This window comes from Myotis nattereri (assembly GCF_964212035.1).
Source record: "Myotis nattereri genome assembly, chromosome: 10".
NCBI classification, from domain to species: domain Eukaryota; kingdom Metazoa; phylum Chordata; class Mammalia; order Chiroptera; family Vespertilionidae; genus Myotis; species Myotis nattereri.
The window spans coordinates 83,673,954-83,694,709 of record NC_138085.1 but is presented as its reverse complement, the minus strand read 5'-3'; the positions used below and the strand labels follow the sequence as shown (position 1 = coordinate 83,694,709).

The window sequence follows — 20,756 nt, the reverse complement described above, 5'->3', positions numbered from 1 at the left end:
CAGCCCCAGCAGCCTGTTGGGGGGCTGTGACCCTGTGCCCCTGTGCCCCGATGCACCCTGATATCGCACTGACAGTCACAGGGTGGTAGGGAGGGCCATGCAGAGCACGGTGACTTTGGACTGCCACACACTAACATTCTTAGAACCTAAGCAGTGAGCGCACGGGGCTGGGACAGGGTCTGGGCCTGGTCTGGCTCTTGCCTAAGGAGCTTCATCACTGTAGATACGCCACTGAATTCCATGTTAAAACAGGATTAGATAGAGGGATTAAACAATTAAGTTCTCCTGCTGTCATTTTTTTTTAATTTTGTTTTATTGCGTAAGGTATTACAAAAAGTATTACATATGTCTCCTTCCCCCCCCCCCCCCGACTTTCCCCCGGCCTCCCCTATCCCCCAGAGTCTTGTATCCATTGGTTATGCTTATATGCATGCACACAAGTCCTTCAGTTGATCTCTTACCATCTGCGGCCCACCCCCCCACCTCCCGCTGTCGTTTAAAAGTCCTAGAAACACTGAGGGGAGTTAACACAGACACCCCGGTGCATTCTGAACGTTATGGGCCCAGAATGGCCCCCCTGACTTCTGCCCACGGTCTCTGTCCCCGGGGTCTTCTTGGCCCAGGCAATGGAGCCCACACATCCAGTTGCTCATCTCAGAAACTCAGGGTCACCATTCATCCTCCCTTCCTTTCAATCCCCACATCAACAATTCTTCGTGACTTTATCTCGAAAATCCGTATTAAATTGTTTTTCTTCATCGACACACCTCGGCCTAAGCTACAGCACCTCACCTGACAGACGAAGCCCCCACTGCTCCTCCACCCCGGAAGCACAACCCTCCAGGCTGTGAGCAAACATGAGGAATCCCTGAGGTCACAGATCCTCGAGCGCGGGCAAAGTGCTAGGTGCCCCCCGCCCCCCGCAGCAGAAGCCTGAGGCAGCGTGGCCGCCGGGTCAGCTGCCGACAGCCCTCGTGGGTGCAGTGACGTGTCCCTGGTGTCATTCCCGTGAATTCTCTGGGTTCCTAGTATCTACAGCTTGCAGCCTAACAGATGGTGTTCAAGGGAGACGTGCGGCTGCGTCTAGCCAAAATCTTTCCTAACAACCACCTCTCCTCCCGCTGCCACCCGGGTGCCTTCGAACAGGACGGAGCTCGGACTGCAGAGCTGCTCTTCCTGACCAGGGAGCTGTGCACAAGCGCTCAGGCCTCCGAGGGCCGTTTCATGCAGCTGCTCTGTCCCTCTCGCTCTCACCTCAACCTTCCCTCACATCCATCTTCTTTTAAAAAATATATTTTATTGGTTTTTTACAGAGAGGAAGGGAGAGGGATAGAGAGTTAGAAACATCGATGAGAGGGAAACATCGCTCAGCTGCCTCCTGCACACCCCCCACTGGGAATGTGCCCGCAACCAAGGTACATGCCCTTGACCGGAATCGAACCTGGGACCCTTCCGTCCGCAGGCCAACGCTCTGTCCACTGAGCCACACCGGTCAGGGCCCTCACATCCATCTTATTTGTAGATTTTGTTTGCAAGACCATAGTATTGCATCTTTGTGTCAACTTTGAAGAACAGTTAAAGAGAAGACAAATTAAAATAACATGAGTGATACAAATTACATTTTATTAAGCAATTAAATGATTTCTGTGCTCCAAGTCACACTGATCATATCTATTTTCTTAGGGACTTTGTTCTAATATGTTCCCGACAATCACTGCTCAATTACAATGGGGATCCGTGACATTGCCTATTATTTTCTTATCAATTATCATCTCTGGCAGAAATAGAAAAGGCCCCATGCCTGCTCCCGCCACTCCGGCCACCGTCCCTGAGCTTTGAGATCATCCAGCCCCAGGCCCTCAGGTCATCCCACAGCTTCCAGCTCAGAGCCTCCCTTGCGCGGCATTTGTCCCGTCTGGTCCCATTTCTCACTCATCGTTCTTGGAACTCAGGGCCAGAGCTGCAAAGCTCTGAGGCCGCCACCCCACCCGCACATTCCCTCCTGGCCTGCGCCGGGCAGCCCCTCTCGTGGAGCATGTGGACACCTCCCTCTGCTCCTCCTCCACACGCCCTCATTCTCCCTCCAACCCTCCAGCCTGAGTCTCAGCTCATCCAGGACTCAGAAGCCCCGGTGTTGCCCAAACCCAGGACCGCCCCACACTCCTTGGAGATCTTTGCTCCCGGCTCAGGGTCATGACTTCCAAACCCCCCACAACAGCCTGAATGAGTTCTGCACCTAGGCTACCAACCCCAACCACCATCACCTGACTCCAACAATGCACACTCCCGAGCTCTGCCCGGGGCACCATGGCGGGCACAGCACACTTGCAGGAGAACCCAGAGCAGCCCGCAGGCTCTGCCAGGCCCTGCCGCTCCTGCAGCTGAAACCAAGCAGCTCTGGCATTTCAGACGTTCTCTCCGAAGGGTCCAACTCTCCTCCAGACACTCACGCTGACACTATACATGGACCCACTGCCCGGGGGGCCAGGCTAGCCTTCCTCCCAGAGCCGAGCCCCAGCGTCCTTTGGAGACTGGCGCTTTAAAAGGACCGGTGTCTAGTCACTTAAAAATAATTCAGCTCACAACCAGGACTCAGTGTTTCCAGCCCTCTCCCCCCACCGCTATTTTGGGACACAGCCTGTTATCACTGAGCAGAATGACACTCACAGCAGGTACACTGACACACGGAGACTTGCTGGATCGGCTCACTAATTGGATCTCTGCACTTGCCAGGATGATGGCACAAGTAGGTGGTGCTGAGACCTGTGAGTTCAGAACCCTACTCGCCGCCCATTTCCTGTAAATGAAGGCCGCTGGCAGCTTCAGGGCACGGCACGCGGTAACGCACCCACCCAGCCCGACAGAAAAAATGCCACTTTGAACAAGAACACTGGTAACGCATAAAGGAAACAGAAGAACCCAAGGTGGATGCAAGAAGCTCCCCGGCACTCATGAGCGCTGCACATGCAAATCTCCCGTGAAACGACGGCAGAGTGCCCTCATCCATCACTGCGCAGCACTCCGTCAGCGTCCCTCCTGCAAGTGCTGAAGCAGCGGCCTTGAGCGAGGAGGCTCCCGCAGAGCCGTGCGGGGCAAGCACAGAACCACAAGGTTGAATAACTCAGAGATCAGCGCGCCACCCACCTGCCTGTGAGGCTCAGGATCAGCAAGAGCACATGAACACCAGGCCTCCTGGTCCTGACACTCCTTATAATATTTCGTATATAACAACAGACTTACATATTTATATCCACATGTAATTACATATTTATATATACAGGTGATAGTAATATATGTACATGTAAATGTATTTGTATTTTATTTGTGCATATATCTGTATATATCTACGTTTATGTACAATGCTTTTATGTTATAGTATTTACATATAAAATACATATATAAATACATTATACACACACATCATATGCACTGTAAGCCCATGTGGAGCAGACACAATAGTAACAATATGTACAGGCTGCACAGGGCCCTGGAGGCGTGGTAGAGACACGCCCTCGCAGTTAAGGACGTTGGCTCGGCAGTTACAATGCCTGCCTCGGGGAGAATCCCACCTGTGTCATTTACTAACTGTAACGCTGGACACATTCTTTATATTCTGCTCATCAGTTTCCTCTAATACAAACTATGGGCAGGAATAGCACCGATCTCATGGGAGTTTTGCAGACTAAGTGGTACACACGCTGAGTGGCACTCTTCTAACCACGCTTGATCCCCAGTGGAGACTTCCTATCTGGCTACTGTCTCCATCATTTGTCCTCTACGTTCTTTTCATGTGACCCACCTCATGTGATATGTACGAAGCCCTTTCAGTACTACTTTTTGGAAAAGGAAATTAAGACTTTGATGGGATGTGCCCAAAGGCACACAAATGGTTACCGGCTGTGCCAGGACGAACCTAGTGACACTTGTTAGCTGTTCTAAATACATTCGTTGCAAATGGATCAGGAGCACCAATTTATAAAGCTGGTGCCATTCCAGCAGATTCCTCCTCTGGAGGCATGGTCAGCTTTTCTTTAGAACAGTCGCCATCAGAGCGCAATTCATGCAGCTTTCCAGGAAGCAGCTACTGGTTTTAAGTCAAGTCTAACATGGCAGTGGGTGCAAAGATGGCTCTTGTTGGGCTCCAGTCCGAGGAAGCAGGGCTTCCTGGGGTGTCAGCCGCAGATACCCCAGTGCTCACGGCTCAGCAACCACAGGGGCTGATTGGGACACACTAGGACAGAAAATGCCCTAAACCAAAACCTTGTTCTATGGCACTTCTCTCTCTCCAACAAGAGGCAAGGCCTGTAAGTGCTTCCTAACCGAGGGTGCTGAAAGGAGGCAGGCTGCTGTGGACACATGGGCTCAGTGGGAGTCAGCAGGAAGCCTGGAGAGTGAAGGTCGTGGGAATGGGCCACTGTCAGCGGGTGCTGAGTGATGGCAGTTGGTGCCACAGGCCGTCCTCCTGAGCATTTCTGATTCTGAGCTGCATTCTAAAGACAGGACCACAGAAGAGCAGTCTAGGGATCCCCAGTCTGAACAACTGCACGATGGCAGCTGGACAGGAACCAATGGTTGAGTGCATGGCCCTGGGCACTGGAGACAGACAGGTGGGCTGAGGAGCGGAGGCAGGTGGCCTCCCGATGGGGACAGAGACAGGTACCCATCCCTGAGTAAACCACCCTGCTATGACCCCACCTGAGAGAGTGCCGAGACAGACCAGCCCCTATCCTCTCCCCTGTGGGCCCCAGGGGCACACAGCATACATCACACCTCCCCACACCAGACCCCAGTCACTCGGCAGTAAGTCCTTTGTCCTAAGGTGGAGCTGCACACGCCACGTGCCCGCTGCACCAAGGGCCCGCTATCCATATCCTGGTGCCTCGCTTCTTCCAATCTCTGGGTTTTGTATTTCTCTTCTACCTAGTAAGCCATTTACAGGTTTATCCATCTAATGAACTCATTTTCAAGGTCCAGTTCTGAGGTCGCCTCCCCTTCAAAGACACCTTTGACCCTTCTAGTCAGAGGTAAGGTCTCCTTTGGGTTCTCCTACCTCATCTCACCCAGGCCTCTGCTGATGCAGCGAGAGGTGACGGAGCCCCTCCCGGGGCAGGAGCGCACTCTGCAATATAGAAGGGAAAGGGCTTCCAGCTCCCACGCCTGAGGCGTGTTCCGTCTGTGAATTCTTTGAGGGCAATGACCACAGCTTCTCCATTTGTTACCTCCAGAGACTGAAAGAGTTCCTGGCACAAAATACGTACTCAAAAGTGTGGAATGAATGAGAAACTGATGCAAAGTGATCAATGTACAGTTACTCCTTGGTCTCTGTGACAGGAAAAGGTAGCTGTGATCAAAGCCTTTTTGCTGTGTAATTTGTGTCATATCTTATTCGAAGGCTAACTTCTGAATCTTTATGTGCAGCTTGGAAACAGACTGGGTTAACAACTATAATCTGAAGACTACTTGGAATTAGTAGGTGGTGTCAAATTTGGACCCTAAATAAAGTTCATTTCTGTCCTGCTGTAGACCACCCCAGTCTGCTCCAGGTACTATCCTGGCTACTTATCATGACGTCTTCTTAGGACAGTCACTTAAATCCTCCAATCTTCACTTGACCGACCCCTAAAGTAGGAAGAGGCGCCACTCAGACTCACAGGTTTGGGGACGGCAGTGCATGCCTGGAGCTGGTGCATGTGGCAGGGTGCAGGCACTGATAGCTCTCATTATGCCCATGTGACACAAATCCTCCTATATAATAAAAGCCTAATATGCTAAGTGTCCAGTCAACCAGTTGGCCCTTCAACCAATCAAAGTGTAATATGCTAATGATATGCTAAGGCCACTCAACTGCTCGCTATGTCGTGCAATGACCACCAGGGGGCAGACATTTGACCGGTCGACCAGTAGCTGACATGAACTGATCTCCAGGGAGCAGACGCTTCGACCAGTAGGTTAGCTTGATGCTGGAGTCTGGCTGATCAGGACTGGGCGAGACAGGCCAGACATGCCCTGGAGCCCTCCCATGGTCCCTCCCTGACTGGTCAACCTCCTGTGCCCCTCCCTGGCCCTGATAGCGCACTGGGGGGTTGTTCGGCCTGGCCTGTGCCCTCTTGCAATCCAGGACCCCTTGGGGGATGTCAGAGAGCCAGTTTCGGCCTGATCTCGCAGGCCAGGCCAAGGAACCCCACTGGTACATGAATCTGTACACCAGGCCTCTAATCCTATATAATAAAAGCGTAATATGCAAAGTGACCAAAAGGTGGAACGACCCAGTTGCTATGATGTGCACTGACCACCAGGGGGCAGACACTCAATGCAGGAGATGTCCCCTGGTGGTCAGTGTGCTTCCACAGAAGGAGTGCCACTCGGCTGACTGACCCGTCCCGGTGGCAGCCACTCACTCCCTCAGTAGTCCTGCAGGTCCAATCTCCGGACAATGGGTCAGGCACTGAGGGACTGGCGCCGCTGGCACGATCCCAACAGTGCCACTGGCCTCCTGGAAGTTGGCCTCGGGCACCATGGCTGCTTCCCCTCCCTAGATGCTCCGCAAGGAAGAAACAATATAAATGTGGCTGCCAAGTGGCTGCCGACAACCAGTGTGAACATCAGGGGGACAGATCCAGATCCCAGGCCGGCAAGGGTGTCCTACCATCTGTGGGAGGGCCGATCGCATCCCGGCCACCACCCCCTCCTTGGGACTGGCGCCAGACACAGGACTCACAGCTGGCGAGCACTGCTATGGCGGAGTAAGCCTCTCCTGATCAGGCAGGCGCAGTGGGGCCGGGATGAGCAGGAGCAGAGGCAGGAGCGGCAGGCTGTGGTTTCGGTTCAATCCCTGCAGGCCATGCCGAGGGACCCCACCCATGCACGAATTCATGCACCCGGTCTCTAGTATAAATATAACAGCTAATAACTCAGAATAGATCACACCATAATGTGAAAGCTAAAATTATAAAACTCTTACAAGAAAATATAGAGGAGAATCGTCATGGCACTGGACTGGGCAGCGATTTGTTGAATGTGACACCAAAAGCACAGGCAACAAAATAAAACTAGACCCACTGGACTGCGTCAAAATTAACAATTTTGTGCATCAGTGGACACTACCATTGAATGAAAAGGCAAATCATGCAATGGGAGAAAATACTTATAAATCATATATCTGATGAGGGGTTAATATGCAGAATATATATAAAAACCCTACAGCTCAACAACAACAATAAAACAACTCAATTAAGGCAAAGAATTTGAGCACAAAGTTATCCAAAGAAGACAGAGAAATGGCCAAAAAGCATGTGAAAGAAAAGATGTTCAACATCACGAATCATCAGGGAAATGCAAATCAAAACCATGTGAGGTACCAATTTACACCCATTAGGATAGCTATTAAATGCAAAACAAAACAAAACAAAACAGAAAACAACAAGTGTTGGTGAGGATGTGAAGATATTGGAAGCCTTGTACACTGTTGGTGAAAATGTAAAATGGTACAGCCACTATGGAAAACAGTATGGCAGTTCCTTTAAAAATTAACAATAGAATTACCACATGATCAAGCAATCCCACTTCTAGATATATACTCAGTCCTGAAAGCAGGGACTCAAACTGAAAACAGGTAACATGTTCACAGCAGGGTGAGTCTAAACAGCTATCAGGTGGAAGCAACCCCAGTGTGCATGGACAGAGGACGAGACAAACAAAACATGGTCCCCCCAGGCAATGGAACGCTATCAGCCTTTCAAGGGAAGGACATGCTGACACATGCAATAACATGGTGAACCCTGAAGATATCCTAAGTGAAATAAGGCAACCACAAAAACACAAATACTGTATGATTCCACTCACATAAAGTCCCTAGAACTGTCAGATTCATGGAGACAGAAAGTAGAATGGAGGCTGCCAGAATATGGGGGAGTAGGAAATACGGAGTGACTGCTTAATGGGGAAGAATGACATTTTGGAAGATAAGAAAGTTCTAGAGATAGATGTTGGTGATGGTCACACAGCTACTACTGGACTGTACACATAAAAATGATTAAAATGGTATATTTTGTGTTATACATGTTTTACTACAATTTAAACAATTCTTAAACCAACACCTTAATAACGTGAAGTTTTGCAAGGAGCACGGCTCCCAGGTTCTACAGTGGCACCAAGGGAGGTTTATCAACAGTAACTGACCGCAGCCTGTGAGGACTTATGCTATGCAAACACGGCCCTAATTAAAGACTGATTGATTTCCTTCACGATAAAATGTTCCCTAAATAGAGTGTAGAAATAGAGACCTGATTTTAGAGGGGCTTCTGTACAATGGCCAGAGGGTGAACAGACCTACCCCTATGGCTTCCTGTGAAGTTATTTCTGGGTGACGCCATTGGATAACAGAAGGCTACCTGAGTCTGTGTTTAGAAACGGATTACAAAATCTGATTTTATGTTGAGTTTATTTATTAAAACTAAGGGGTATTGTGCTCTTTGGCAAATAAAAAACCCACCATTTGCAAACCCATCTTTACGTTTTTTCAAAGTAAGATATTTTAAGGTAAATAGACCAGACGTTTGTCTGCATGTAAGCCAGGAGCAGGACATGGGGTCCTTACCTTTACGTGTCTCCTTGGGTAGCCATACGGATGTGGGACCCACCAGAACTTTTCTTGACGGGATGTTGTTGGTAATTTGAGAGAGAGAAACACTTGAGTGGATTCGATAGCTACATTTTTGTCTCTTCCACCAGATGTGGGTCACTCTAGAGAAAAATAAAGGGTAGAGAAATGGGGTTGATATTCGTAATGAAACAAAATTCCTGCGTTGGGGCAGTGAGTCTCAGGGAGGTTTGCACTTGAAGACAGTGGCATTGGGATGAGCAGGCTGAGTGCACAGACCCACGCAGACGCCACAGGGAGGGGTGGTGGAGATACCACCTCGAATCACACCAATTCATTTCTGACAAATGATTCACTATAGAAAACTCCTTTAGAAAACTAAGTCTCTGTGATGTAAAAACTACACAAAACTGTAAACATGTTCTTATAAATCTAGGTGTCGGAGTTATTTTGTGATTGAGTCTAGGAAGTATCAAATATTTAGAGGATAACTAGAGAAGCATATGTATGTGTCTCTACATACACACACAGCTTGTATCACCAGCAGGTTGCCGTATGTGTCTTTATTTTTGTTTCTCTACTATGAAGACAATAAGTAAGCTGTAGCCCTTTCCATCAAAAGACTTTAGATCAGTGGTTCTCAACCTTCCTAACGCCGCGACCCTTTAATACATTTCCTCATGTTGTGGTGACCCCCAATTCCATTGTTACAAATTGAACATAATTAAAGCATAGTGATTAATCACAAAAACAATATGTAATTATATATGTGTTTTCCGATGGTCTTAGGTGACCCCTATGAAAGGGTTGTTCGACCCCCAAAGGGGTCGCAACCCACAGGTTGAGAACCGCTGTTTTAGAGCATGTTAGTTGCTAACTTAAAAAAATACCTCAATAATTTAAATTTTTATTTGTTAAAACTATAAAGCATTGGGGCTAAAGAAAAACAGATTTGCTATTTCCTTTCCTTCTTTCACTCCCTCTTTTTCCCCACCTTTTGCTTTTCCTCTAAATTTGTTTCCAAATGATGAGACAGAATTCCCCAGGCTGATATATGTAAGTACTTCTCCATATATATTATAACTGGGTTATCTTTATTCTCATTATGTTAAAAACCTTTGATATAATTTTCATTATTATTGTTTTTAAATTTATCTTTATTGTTGAAAGTATTACAGATATCCCCTTTTCCCCTATTTATCCCCTGTACCCACTTATTTTTTTAATTTATATATATTTGTAATAAAATATTTTTATTGATTTTTAAAGAGAGAGGAAGGGGGGGGGGGGCAGAGAAACATCATTAGCTGCTTCCTGTGTGCCCCCTACTGGGGATCAAACCTTCAACCCAGGCATGTGCCCTGACAGGGAATCAAACCATCAACCTCTCGGTGCATGAGACGACGCCCAACCCACTGAGCCACACTGGCCAGGGCTTAGTTCATATTTTAAATGTCAGAGAAACAGGTGACCTGCAATACAAGAAATCGGAGCTGCTAGGGAGAATTTCCAGGCGAATGTACTCCTTGCTAATGTGTACTTATTTTCAGTGTTTCTTGCGCTTCCTGTTTTCAGTAATGGCTCATGATGAACACAGGCTCAGACAGCACCTGGCTCTGCACTAACGAGCGTTCAGCAATGCTGAGTGGCCATGTGAGCCTCATGGCCCAAGGGGCGAGCTGAGTGACAGGCTCTGAGCACCCGCTGACCTCTGGTTACCACCCAAACTACCACCAGCTAGAATCCCATCTGCAGGCCCTCAAAGCGGTTCTGATGGAAACAAAAATTTATTTATTTTACCAGCTTTAAATGTAGGCATCAAAACAGCTGTGTTTAGCAGCTCTGTTAACATGGACCCTCTGCAACAGCCCTGCAAACCCCCGGGAAATTGGTCACCTGCTGCAGGAACACACTGTCACCAGGGAGGGAGCACCTGTCAGTCAGCAAAGGCAAGGTCACCTGAAGGAAGGGGGGAGGAGGAGGCTGCTGCTCCAAGGAGAAAACTCAGGAGGCATCGCCCGTCCTCCCCCCGCCCCTCCACCCCCTGCCCCCTGACTCCAGGGCTCCGTCCGGGAAGACTTCTCCAGGAATCCCAGACCCTGAGAGTCCAGACCACCTGTGGCCTGCCAGGCTACCATTATCAGCCCTCAAGATGAACAACAGGAAGTATCAATTTTTAAAAAACGTAATAGGCATCTCATCAAGCCATACATACACACAGTTTAAGGGTCAAATAGCACTACAGGGCTTGTTATGAAAAACAGTGCTCCTCAAATATCACCTTTTCTATTTCCAGCTCCCCTGCTGGGGAGACTTTTTAATGTTTTGATAAAACTCCCACTTATGTATTTATTGCATGGAGATAGTTCTAGTAGTTGCAATGCTAGACCACAGGTTTTTAGTTGGGACCAACTGTGTGTAAACTCAACTTTTATTTTTTTGGTTGGAGCACAGGAAATACTTTTGTGCATTTTAAGGATAGATTATTATTGTAAAAAGCCCAAGGGATGTCAAGAGGATAATTACTGTCACATTCCTGGGGGTGACTAACAATGTCTTTGCTCAGAGCAGAGACTTTAACATATTGTTAGGGTGGTTTTTCATCTCTTTTCACACAATAATACATAAAATCCTGAATAACTATTTTTTTCTTCATTCACATTTTTTATTTCTTACAATAAGTTCTGTATTTTTAAAGTTGGTTGATCTTTTACAGAATGAATACTTCTTACTCACCATACAACCCCCCCACCCCCCCCTCCAGGGAAGGAGTAATGTGGGGGCAGTTGAAATACTAGCAGATACTCCAGGTCCATGACAGAGGCTCCCAGCGCGCCCCTCCTACACACACACCACAAAATGGCAGCCCCTCAAGTTCACCTGATCCAAGTTGCGAATGCTGACCCTCAGCAAGTGACACAGACGAATGCCACGGGAGTCACAATGAAGCTAGTCAGTGGTTTCAGTTTCTGAGAACCTTAAGGCTCTTCAGATGAACCTTAGATGAGATGGAGCACACAAAATGGCCAATAGGGCCCACGGAGGCAGAGATACAGGTATTTCCTTTTTAGTAAAATAAATACATTTCAGAGAAGCTTGTTGAAAAATAATTTTTCCAATTAAATTACTTTCCCCCATTACCTTTCATTATAAAATATGAAATGGTTTAGATGAAAATATTTGGCTGTTGAATACAACAGAATCAAAATTAAGAAAGAAATGTTCTTCTAAAACCTCATCGAATTATAGTAACAGCCACAATATTCAAATAAACGGTTAACAAAAATTCTTTTTTAAACAATTAAAACCATTAAATGCATATTTGTTTACTTCAAGACATAAATGATTTAATTATTCAAATTAAACTTAAAACCCCTAATGGGAGAAATAAGGAATGAGAAGAATAATTGGAGATGTATATACTGCTTCTTATTAAAAAGACCAAATGCAGCAGAAATGACAATAATTCCCAAGAAAATATTTATAGATTTTTATGCAAAGCCAAGATCCTCAATGAATACATTATAGACTCTGACAAACTCACAGGGTAATTCATCTAGAATAAGCTAGCAAGAATATTGAAGTGTTCTTTTAAAAAATGATAATTATAATAGCTTGCTATGCCAGATTTTAAAATACGATTTATAGCAACAATTATCAATCAGTTACTGGGTTAAAAATAAGGCAAGTTGACCGTGGCTTGGAATAGTGACTCTAAATTAAGTACTTAAGATCCAAGTAAACAAAGCAACAACCATACTGCACCCATGACTTACAGTGAATTTATTGTCAACTAAGACGTCAAGTATTTTTCACATGCGGTATTATCTACCCCAAAATTTCCAATTCTCTATTTTGTTAAAGGATAACTTTCAAAATAAGGCAAAATCATGACTCTTATATAATATAAAATGAACACACATTAAAGATTTTTTAAACTCTATCTAATGAGGAAACCAAGTAGATGCTACTACCCATTCAAAGGGAAATTCCAAGAACAGACACATGAATAGATCAGGAATACTGAAATAAATTTGCAAACAGATGCAAAACTGGCAAATCCAGTGTCAGTTGAGCTTCCACCAGACACAATGTTTTCAAGCCTACGGGACAAGAACTGTTCTGCATCGCTACGGGCTGTCCACCGCTTCCACAGCTCAAACAGCTCAAAGGCAGCGAAAGGTGCAGAATCTCCAGAGAATCACCATCAGAGAATCCAGAAGGCTGTGCCCTAAATAATGCAGTTTGCCATCGAAGCACAAATTTTCCTCTATGATTTGCACAGTTGTTTCTTTTTTGTACTGAAGACGTTTACACTTGTGTTTATTGGTCCCATATTGATAGATTGCCTATCATCATCCCCATCCCTCCCAGCTTTACACACACACACACACACACACACACACACACACACACACACACGACCAGGATGCATCTCTAAATCTCCACTTCCTGAAACACTGCAACTCAAAGAGAAGCACCTTTGCTCCTCTTGGCTCCTTCCACCTTTCCTCCCCCACACTCTGTAGGTCCCACCTTCAGCTAGGAGACAGGGTAGCCAATCAGATCAAGGCTGGCGTTTATCATGACAGTGGCTCCCCTGGAGGACGTTGCTGTTTCTGAGACACGTTTTAGGTAGTGACTTCGAATCCATGCCCTGGCCTATCGCCGTCACAGCCATGCCTGTAGAGTTGCCATACAAGTCAGAGTGCTAAGTGTTTTGCCTCTCAAACGAAATGCAGTTTGTACAAATAACCTCAGGAAGTAAATATGTAACCTTTAATAAAAATGTTAGTGCTGTCAACACTGGGTAGGTAAGATCTTTAGTTCTGTGAAAGTAATCACCTTAAATGATCAGAGAAAACCCAACATATTCTAAGGGCTGTGAGAACCCCTCCAGGGCTCCTGGAGCAGGCACACAGCCAGGCCACAGTTGAGCCGAAGGTGACAATCAAGTCGATGATTTTTAGAAAACAACTTTTGACTTTGATGTTAGCTCTGAAAGCTCACTTTGTCTTCTTTTCTAATGTTATTTTCACGTGGGATGAAGATGTTCCTAAAATGTTACTAAACTGGCCAAATCTATCACATCTGAGAGATTATGATTTACTTTTCATGGTTGAGATACTGAGAGTGGTTTTTGTTTTGAAGGCAAATGCCTGTGTTCTTTCTGCCTGTCCGGGCTGTGAAAGGGGAGGCGAGAACAGTCACTAACGATGAGCACCTCTGAGCTAGCTGGTGACTAGGAGGAAAAGACCTCCCTCTAGGAATGGAAACTCCACCTTCTACATCCACCCAGGCTGCTGCTCACCTCCACCATCTTTCAAGAGAGATAGGGAAAAGCTAATTTGAGCAAGAGAGACGGGCCTTAATAGTAAACCCACCCACCACCCCATTTCCGCCCAACCCTCCACGCTGTGACCCCCACTGCTGGGTGTAGAGTGCTGGGTGTCAGGAGCACTCGGGTAGCTCAGTCTTGGTGGGAGGGAGTCCTGAAGGGATGTGGCGAGGACACTGGAAAAGCTCTAGGAGAAAGCCGGCTCATATGGGCATATTTTACTTCCCGCGTCTTTCAGGGGTTGATGGGCACCCATTTTCTTTACTCTGTGAACTTTGTGGGACACATGCACCCTGTTGTATCAGCTATGCCACAAGATGCACACATCCTCCAACCCGTCTCAAGTCTAACACAGTGAGACAGCCACACATCAACGATGATAATTCATCAACACGAAAGCAGGAAAGTAATGATACAAATATTGGTTTTAAGAAAAAGGCAGAAGCTACATGAATGAAAGGAGCACCGGACATACTGGTTTCACCTACATGATGACTTACTGTGTCCTTGGAAAAGCCATGTAACACCTGTTGCAACACCCATGTGTAGTAAATGTCTATGGTTATACTTCTGCATTCCTAATGAGCTGTTTTGAAGATCAAATGAGACAAAAATAATGCAAACACTTTAGAAAGTAAGAAATGATCCTCATACAATGTAAGAATTGAAAGGGCGAGGGCTATGCCCTCCATCTTGCCCCGTACCCTCCATGTTGGGGCAGCCGCCATGTGCACAGGAGAGTACCTTCTTCCCGGAAGCCCAGGCCCCTGCTGGCCACGCCCGGGATTTCTTTAAACTAACCAATGACAATCAAGGGACGTGCGCGCCATAGAGATGACCACATCCTGTGTAAGAAAACCTGACTGGCGCCTGGCCAATCGGCAGGCCCCACAGTCAGCTCCCCTCCCCTCACTCCACCCACTATTAAAACCCTGTTTCTCTCACGGCTGTTTCACTCTGCTTCCGGTCGCTGCAGCGGACAGGAGGCGGAGTCGAGTTAGCTAGCTCAATAAAGGACCCTCTGCTTTTGCATCGGACTGGCTGGCTCCCTGGTGTGGTTTCCTTGGGGATCTTGAAATCTGGGCACAACATTTGGGGGCTCGTCCGGGATCCCCAACACCATCAAGGGACCCCCAGTCCAGAGGGCCTGACTGACCGCGGTAGGTGTTTGTGTCATTGTGTGTTTTGTATCTGTCCTGTGTGAGCTCACTTCTGAAATCTGTAATCGTAATCACCCACATGATCTAACGTGGACGCACAGGGGGATCAAGGGCGGGAGGAGACGGGGGACGCCTCGATCCTCCATCTGAAGGGGTATAGCTTTGCTTCCGCGGAGTCGGAAGGTCTGTAGAAACCCCCTCAATCTGAGACAGGCGGGTCGCTCCCGCTGGTTGGCACGCAGCCATCGTTTTCGGTTTTTGCTTCCATGGAGTTGGAAGCTTGTTTTGGTTTCGCTTCCATGGAGTTGGAACACTATATTTTCGGGCCCCTTAGTTGTCTGTGTTTGTGTTTTTTCGGTTTTATTTTGTGGATTTACTGGATGGACATTATGGGACAGACTCAAACTACTCCCTTAAGCATTATGGTCGATCATTTTAAAGAGGTAAAGGGAAGGGCCAGCAACCTCAGTGCGGAGGTCTGGAAGGACCGGTGGCAGACTTTTTGTTCCAGGGAGTGGCCGACTTTTAATGTCGGGTGGCCGCCGGAGGGGACTTTCGATCTCCCCACCATCCGCCGGGTTAGGGACGTTGTCTCCCAGCCCAAAGAGGGACATCCTGGTCAACTCTCTTACATTGTTACTTGGCAGGACCTCGTGGGAAATCCACCACCTTGGCTTAGGCCCTTCCTACCTCCACACTCTCTGGAGCCAGAACCCATTCTTGCCTTGCAGAAAGCGGAGAAGAAGGAGAAGAAAGCCACCCTGCCGTCAGCTCCAGCTCCCCCCTACCTGGTTTTGCAGGGGGGAAATGGATAAGAGTTAATTTTTTCTCCCCCGTATCATTTCCACAGGATGCCAGAGAGATTTGATCCTACCCCGTCGCAGGAAGCTGATGCAGTTCCGGGAATGGCTGGGGGCGGAGTTCCGGGAATGGCCACGGTTCCGGTTCCGGTAGGAGGCCCACCTCTCACCCAGCAAAGAGCTCAGCGGGAGCTGTCTGTCGCAGCACCCGACTCCACTATCAAGACCCTGCCCTTACAGGCCACTGGACCCCCGGATGCGGATGGCAACCAGCCCCATATTTATTGGCCTTTCGCAACTAGTGACCTTTATAACTGGAAGGCACAGAACCCTAAGTTCTCCGAAAAACCAGGGAGACTTACTGACTTGCTAGATTCTGTTCTTTTCACCCATCAGCCCACATGGGACGACTGCCAGCAGCTTTTACAGGTTCTGTTCACGACGGAAGAGAGAGAAAGGATCCTCAATGAGGCCCAAAAGATGGTTCCTGGTGTAGACGGAAATCCAACCACAAACCAGGCCCAGATAGATGTCTCTTTTCCCTTAACTAGGCCTGAATGGGATTTCAACACAGCAGAAGGTAAGGAGAGGCTTTTGGTCTACCGTCAGACTCTAATGGGAGGTCTCCGCAGGGCTGCTAGAAAGCCCACCAATTTGACCAAGGTAGGGAACGTACAGCAGGAAAGAGATGAGTCTCCAGCTGCCTTTCTAGAACAGATCATGGAGGCATATCGCACCTATACCCCCATGGATCCAGAAGCCCCTGAGAATAAGGCAGCTGTAATCATGAGTTTTATAAACCAGTCAGCCACGGACATTAGAAAGAAACTGGAGAGAATAGATAGATTAGAAGAAAAGAGTTTACAGGATTTACTGGTAGTAGCAGAGAAGGTGTTCAATAACCGAGAGCCCCCTGAGGATAGGCAAGCCCGTGCCATGGTGGCTGCCAGTGACAAGCAGACTCGAAACCTGGCCAAGATTCTGCTAGCCACCACCATGGAGACCCCTGAAGAGTGGACCTGCCGCCTTCGCCAGCTTGCTGATGGCCAAGAAAGAGGTAAGGGAACCGCCCGGGGCGGGAAAAAGAAGCTGCAACAGAACCAGTGTGCTTACTGCAAAGAGATAGGGCACTGGGTCCGAGAATGCCCAAAGAAGGCCGGTAAAAAGGGAAACAAGACAGACTGGGTGGAGGTCTTGGAGCTGGAAGGACTGAGTGATTAGGGAAGTCAGGGTTCGGACCCCCTCCCCGAGCCCAGGGTAACTCTTAGAGTGGAGGGGACCCCTGCTGACTTCCTTGTCGACACTGGAGCACAACATTCGGTTCTCCGCACACCTCAGGGGAAGCTAGCTAATAAAAAGTCCTGGGTGCAAGGGGCAACTGGCATTAGTCAGTATTCATGGACTACCCAAAGAACAGTAGATCTAGGAATGGGCCAGGTATCCCATTCCTTCATGGTAATACCGGGGTGCCCCTACCCCCTATTAGGACGGGACTTGCTGACCAAGATCGGAGCCCAAATAACCTTCAGACAAGGGGGGCCTCAGGTCACCGATGGCGAAGGCCACCCCATCCAGGTTCTGACTCTGAGACTGGAGGATGAATATCGCCTCCACCAGGGGGCGCCCCCAGTAGAGAACAATATGGACAGGTGGCTGCAAGAATTCCCCACAGCCTGGGCAGAGACGGGGGGAGTAGGACTGGCCGCTCACAGGGCCCCAACCCTGGTAGAATTAAAACCAGGAGAAGGCCCGATGAGAGTCAAACAGTACCCTATGTCCCAGGAGGCTCGGAAGGGAATCCAGCCTCACATCCGGAGACTGCGAAGCCTAGGGGTACTGGTTCCGTGACAATCTGCCTGGAACACCCCCCTCCTGCCAGTCAGAAAGCCCCACACGAATGACTACCGACCAGTCCAGGACCTCCGGGAAGTAAATAAAAGAGTCCTGGATATACACCCAACTGTTCCTAACCCGTACACTCTCCTAAGCTCTCTGGCACCCTCTAGAATCTGGTACACTGTATTAGACTTGAAGGATGCCTTTTTCAGCCTGCAGCTAGCGCCTCAAAGCCAACCCGTTTGCCTTCGAATGGCACGATCCAGAGGAAGGCTACAGTGGACAATTAACCTGGACGCGGTTACCCCAATGGTTCAAGAATTCGCCCACCCTCTTTGACGAGGCGCTGCATGAAGACCTCGGTGAGTACAGGAGAGAGAACCCCGGTTTCACCCTCCTTCAATACGTAGATGACATCCTGATTGCTGCCGATACCGCCAAAGATTGTGAGCAAGGGACCAAAGATCTGCTGGCCACCCTAGGGACCTTAGGGTACCGGGCCTCTGCCAAGAAAGCTCAGATATGCCAAGAAAGGGTGAGTTACCTGGGATACATACTGGAGGGCGGACAGCGGCGGTTGTCAGACGCTAGAAAAGAGACAGTCTTGAAAATCCCTGCTCCCACCTCCTGGAGGGAGGTGAGGGAATTCCTAGGATCGGCTGGCTATTGCAGCCTCTGGATACCAAGTTTTGCTGAGATCGCCAGGCCCCTATATGAAGCCACCAAGGAAGGGAAGGCCTTTAAATGGACTGAGACAGAGAAAATTGCCTTTAATCAGATAAAGAAAGCTCTTTTGGCTGCTCCAGCCCTGGGCCTACCAGACATTACAAAACCCTTTCGCCTCTTTGTAGACGAGCGCAAAGGAGTAGCAAAAGGAGTTTTCACCCAGGCTTTAGGCCCCTGGAGTCGCCCAGTAGCATATTTGTCTAAAAAGCTGGATCCCGTAGCCGCCGGCTGGCCACCGTGCCTAAGAATCATTGCGGCAACCGCGCTCTTAGTCAAGGATGCTGACAAACTGACCCTGGGACAGGAGATCTGGGTCACAACCCCGCATGCCATTGAAGGGGTCCTAAAACAGCCTCCTGATAGGTGGATGAGCAATGCTCGCATGACCCACCATCAAAGCTTGCTGCTCAACCCCCCTAGAGTATGGTTCCATCCCAGTGCGGCCCTCAACCCTGCTACCCTGCTACCTGACCCTGACCTAGATGCCCCACTACATGACTGTGCGGGAATCCTGGAGCAGGTACATGGACTTCGGAAGGACTTGACCGACCGGCCCCTCCCGGATGCAGAGGCCACTGGTTCACGGATGGAAGCAGCTTCGTGCAGGACGGGTGCAGGTACGCGGGTGCAGCGGTGGTCACCGACACAGACACTGTGTGGGCGGAGGCTCTGCCCCCTGGGACATCAGCTCAGCGAGCAGAACTCATTGCACTCACCAAGGCACTGACACTGGGGGCTGGAAAACGGCTTAACGTTTACACAGACAGCCATTATACATTTGCTACAGCTCATGTTCACGGGGCAATCTACCAGGAGAGAGGGCTATTGACAGCAGAGGGACGGACAATAAAAAATAAGCAGGAAATCCTCGACCTGCTCGCGGCCTTATGGCTTCCTGCCAAGTTAGCCAGAATCCACTGACAGGGACACCAAAAAGCTGATGACCCGGTAGCGAAAGTTAACCAAAAGGCTGACCAGGCTGCGAAGGCAGTAGCCCTTACCTCGGTCCCTACCATGGCCTTACAACTACCAGACCCAGGGGACCCAGTCTTACCAGCCCAGCCCAAGTACTCCCAGGAAGAGTTGCAACGTATCAGAAAGCTCCCCAAAGCCCAGGAAATAAAGGGATGGTGGCATATAAACTACTGGTTAATAAAACTGCCATGCAGATCTCCATTAATCTAATCTAATCCAATAATTAGATTAGGATGATGCTTGACCATCACTGAGTCATTAATTCAAGCAAATGCCCACCAAGCCTCCAGGGCTGCTACAGGCCAGGCCCTGAGGATAAACACTGGAGCAAAGTGCTGACGCTCAACTAACCTCAACAAGTTCACTGCCTAGTGGGCAAGCCTGGCCAGTCATTTATACAATAGAAACTGGTCTACTGCAAATGGGCCACTACCACACAACACCACCGATGTTGGTACGATGGAGGCGGCACAGGAGGCTGTGGGCTCAACTGAAGGACAATTGCTCAGTTGCCGAGGTGAGGAAAGACTTCCCATAAGAAGTAACACCTGCGCTGAGACCTCAGGGATAAACTGGAATCAGCCAAAAAGGGGGAGGGGGACAGTGTTTTAACATTTGTCCTAAGGAAGGTTTCCCAGTGTGTAATCTGAGGTGACAGAATTTGCATCATGAAATTCACGCTGGCTAGAGTGTGAAGAACTGACAGGGAGAGGAAGGTCTGGAGGAAGGTGGACTAGAAGGAGGCTAGTGCAGCCGCCCAGGCAGGAGGTAGCAGAGCCTCACATGGCACAGGCAGTGAGAACGCAGGGGTCAACGATCAGAACACCGTGCAGCTGCTGGTTCCGAGGGGAGGGGGTTTCAGTTTGTCCTGTTTGGTTCTGAGATAAATCTGGGACTTCCAGGCAGAGACGTGTGTTGTGACAGGAAGATGGATACACAGAATCACAAATGCAGGCTTTAACATGTGGGTTCCAGGTCACAGCATCGGTTCCTCAAAAGAGGTTTGTGTCAAGCTTCCCTGGGGAGATTAGCACCATTATCATCCAGATGACACATTCTCTGAAACCTGCCCTGGGCCGGCTCCCAGACAGTGTTTGGTGATTTCCCTTTTGAGAGTCTCTTCGGGGCTGGTTCTCCCGCTGCCTCTTAGAGAGTGAAGGTCCTGGCCTCTGTAAACTCTTCTCATTCTCCTGGGGCAATGGCCGCACTTCCCAGGGCTCTGCCTGCCACTTCCGTATGGACAGTTCTCAAGTGCGTTCTGAGTACTTCAATACATTTCACACTGTGAATCCAAATGTCTACACTGATCTACTGGGATATCT

At 48.6% G+C, this 20,756-nt stretch overlaps 1 protein-coding gene across 1 annotated transcript in view; it reads right to left on the bottom strand.

Moving 5' to 3' along the window:
- The window catches only part of MYT1L (myelin transcription factor 1 like), a 296,451-nt gene that overhangs the window by 111,047 nt on the left and 164,648 nt on the right, over positions 1-20,756 (bottom strand). The window contains exon 4 of the mRNA XM_081100618.1: positions 8,597-8,742. The gene's annotated coding sequence lies outside the window, so the exon portion shown is untranslated. The remainder of the gene's footprint in view (positions 1-8,596; positions 8,743-20,756) is intronic.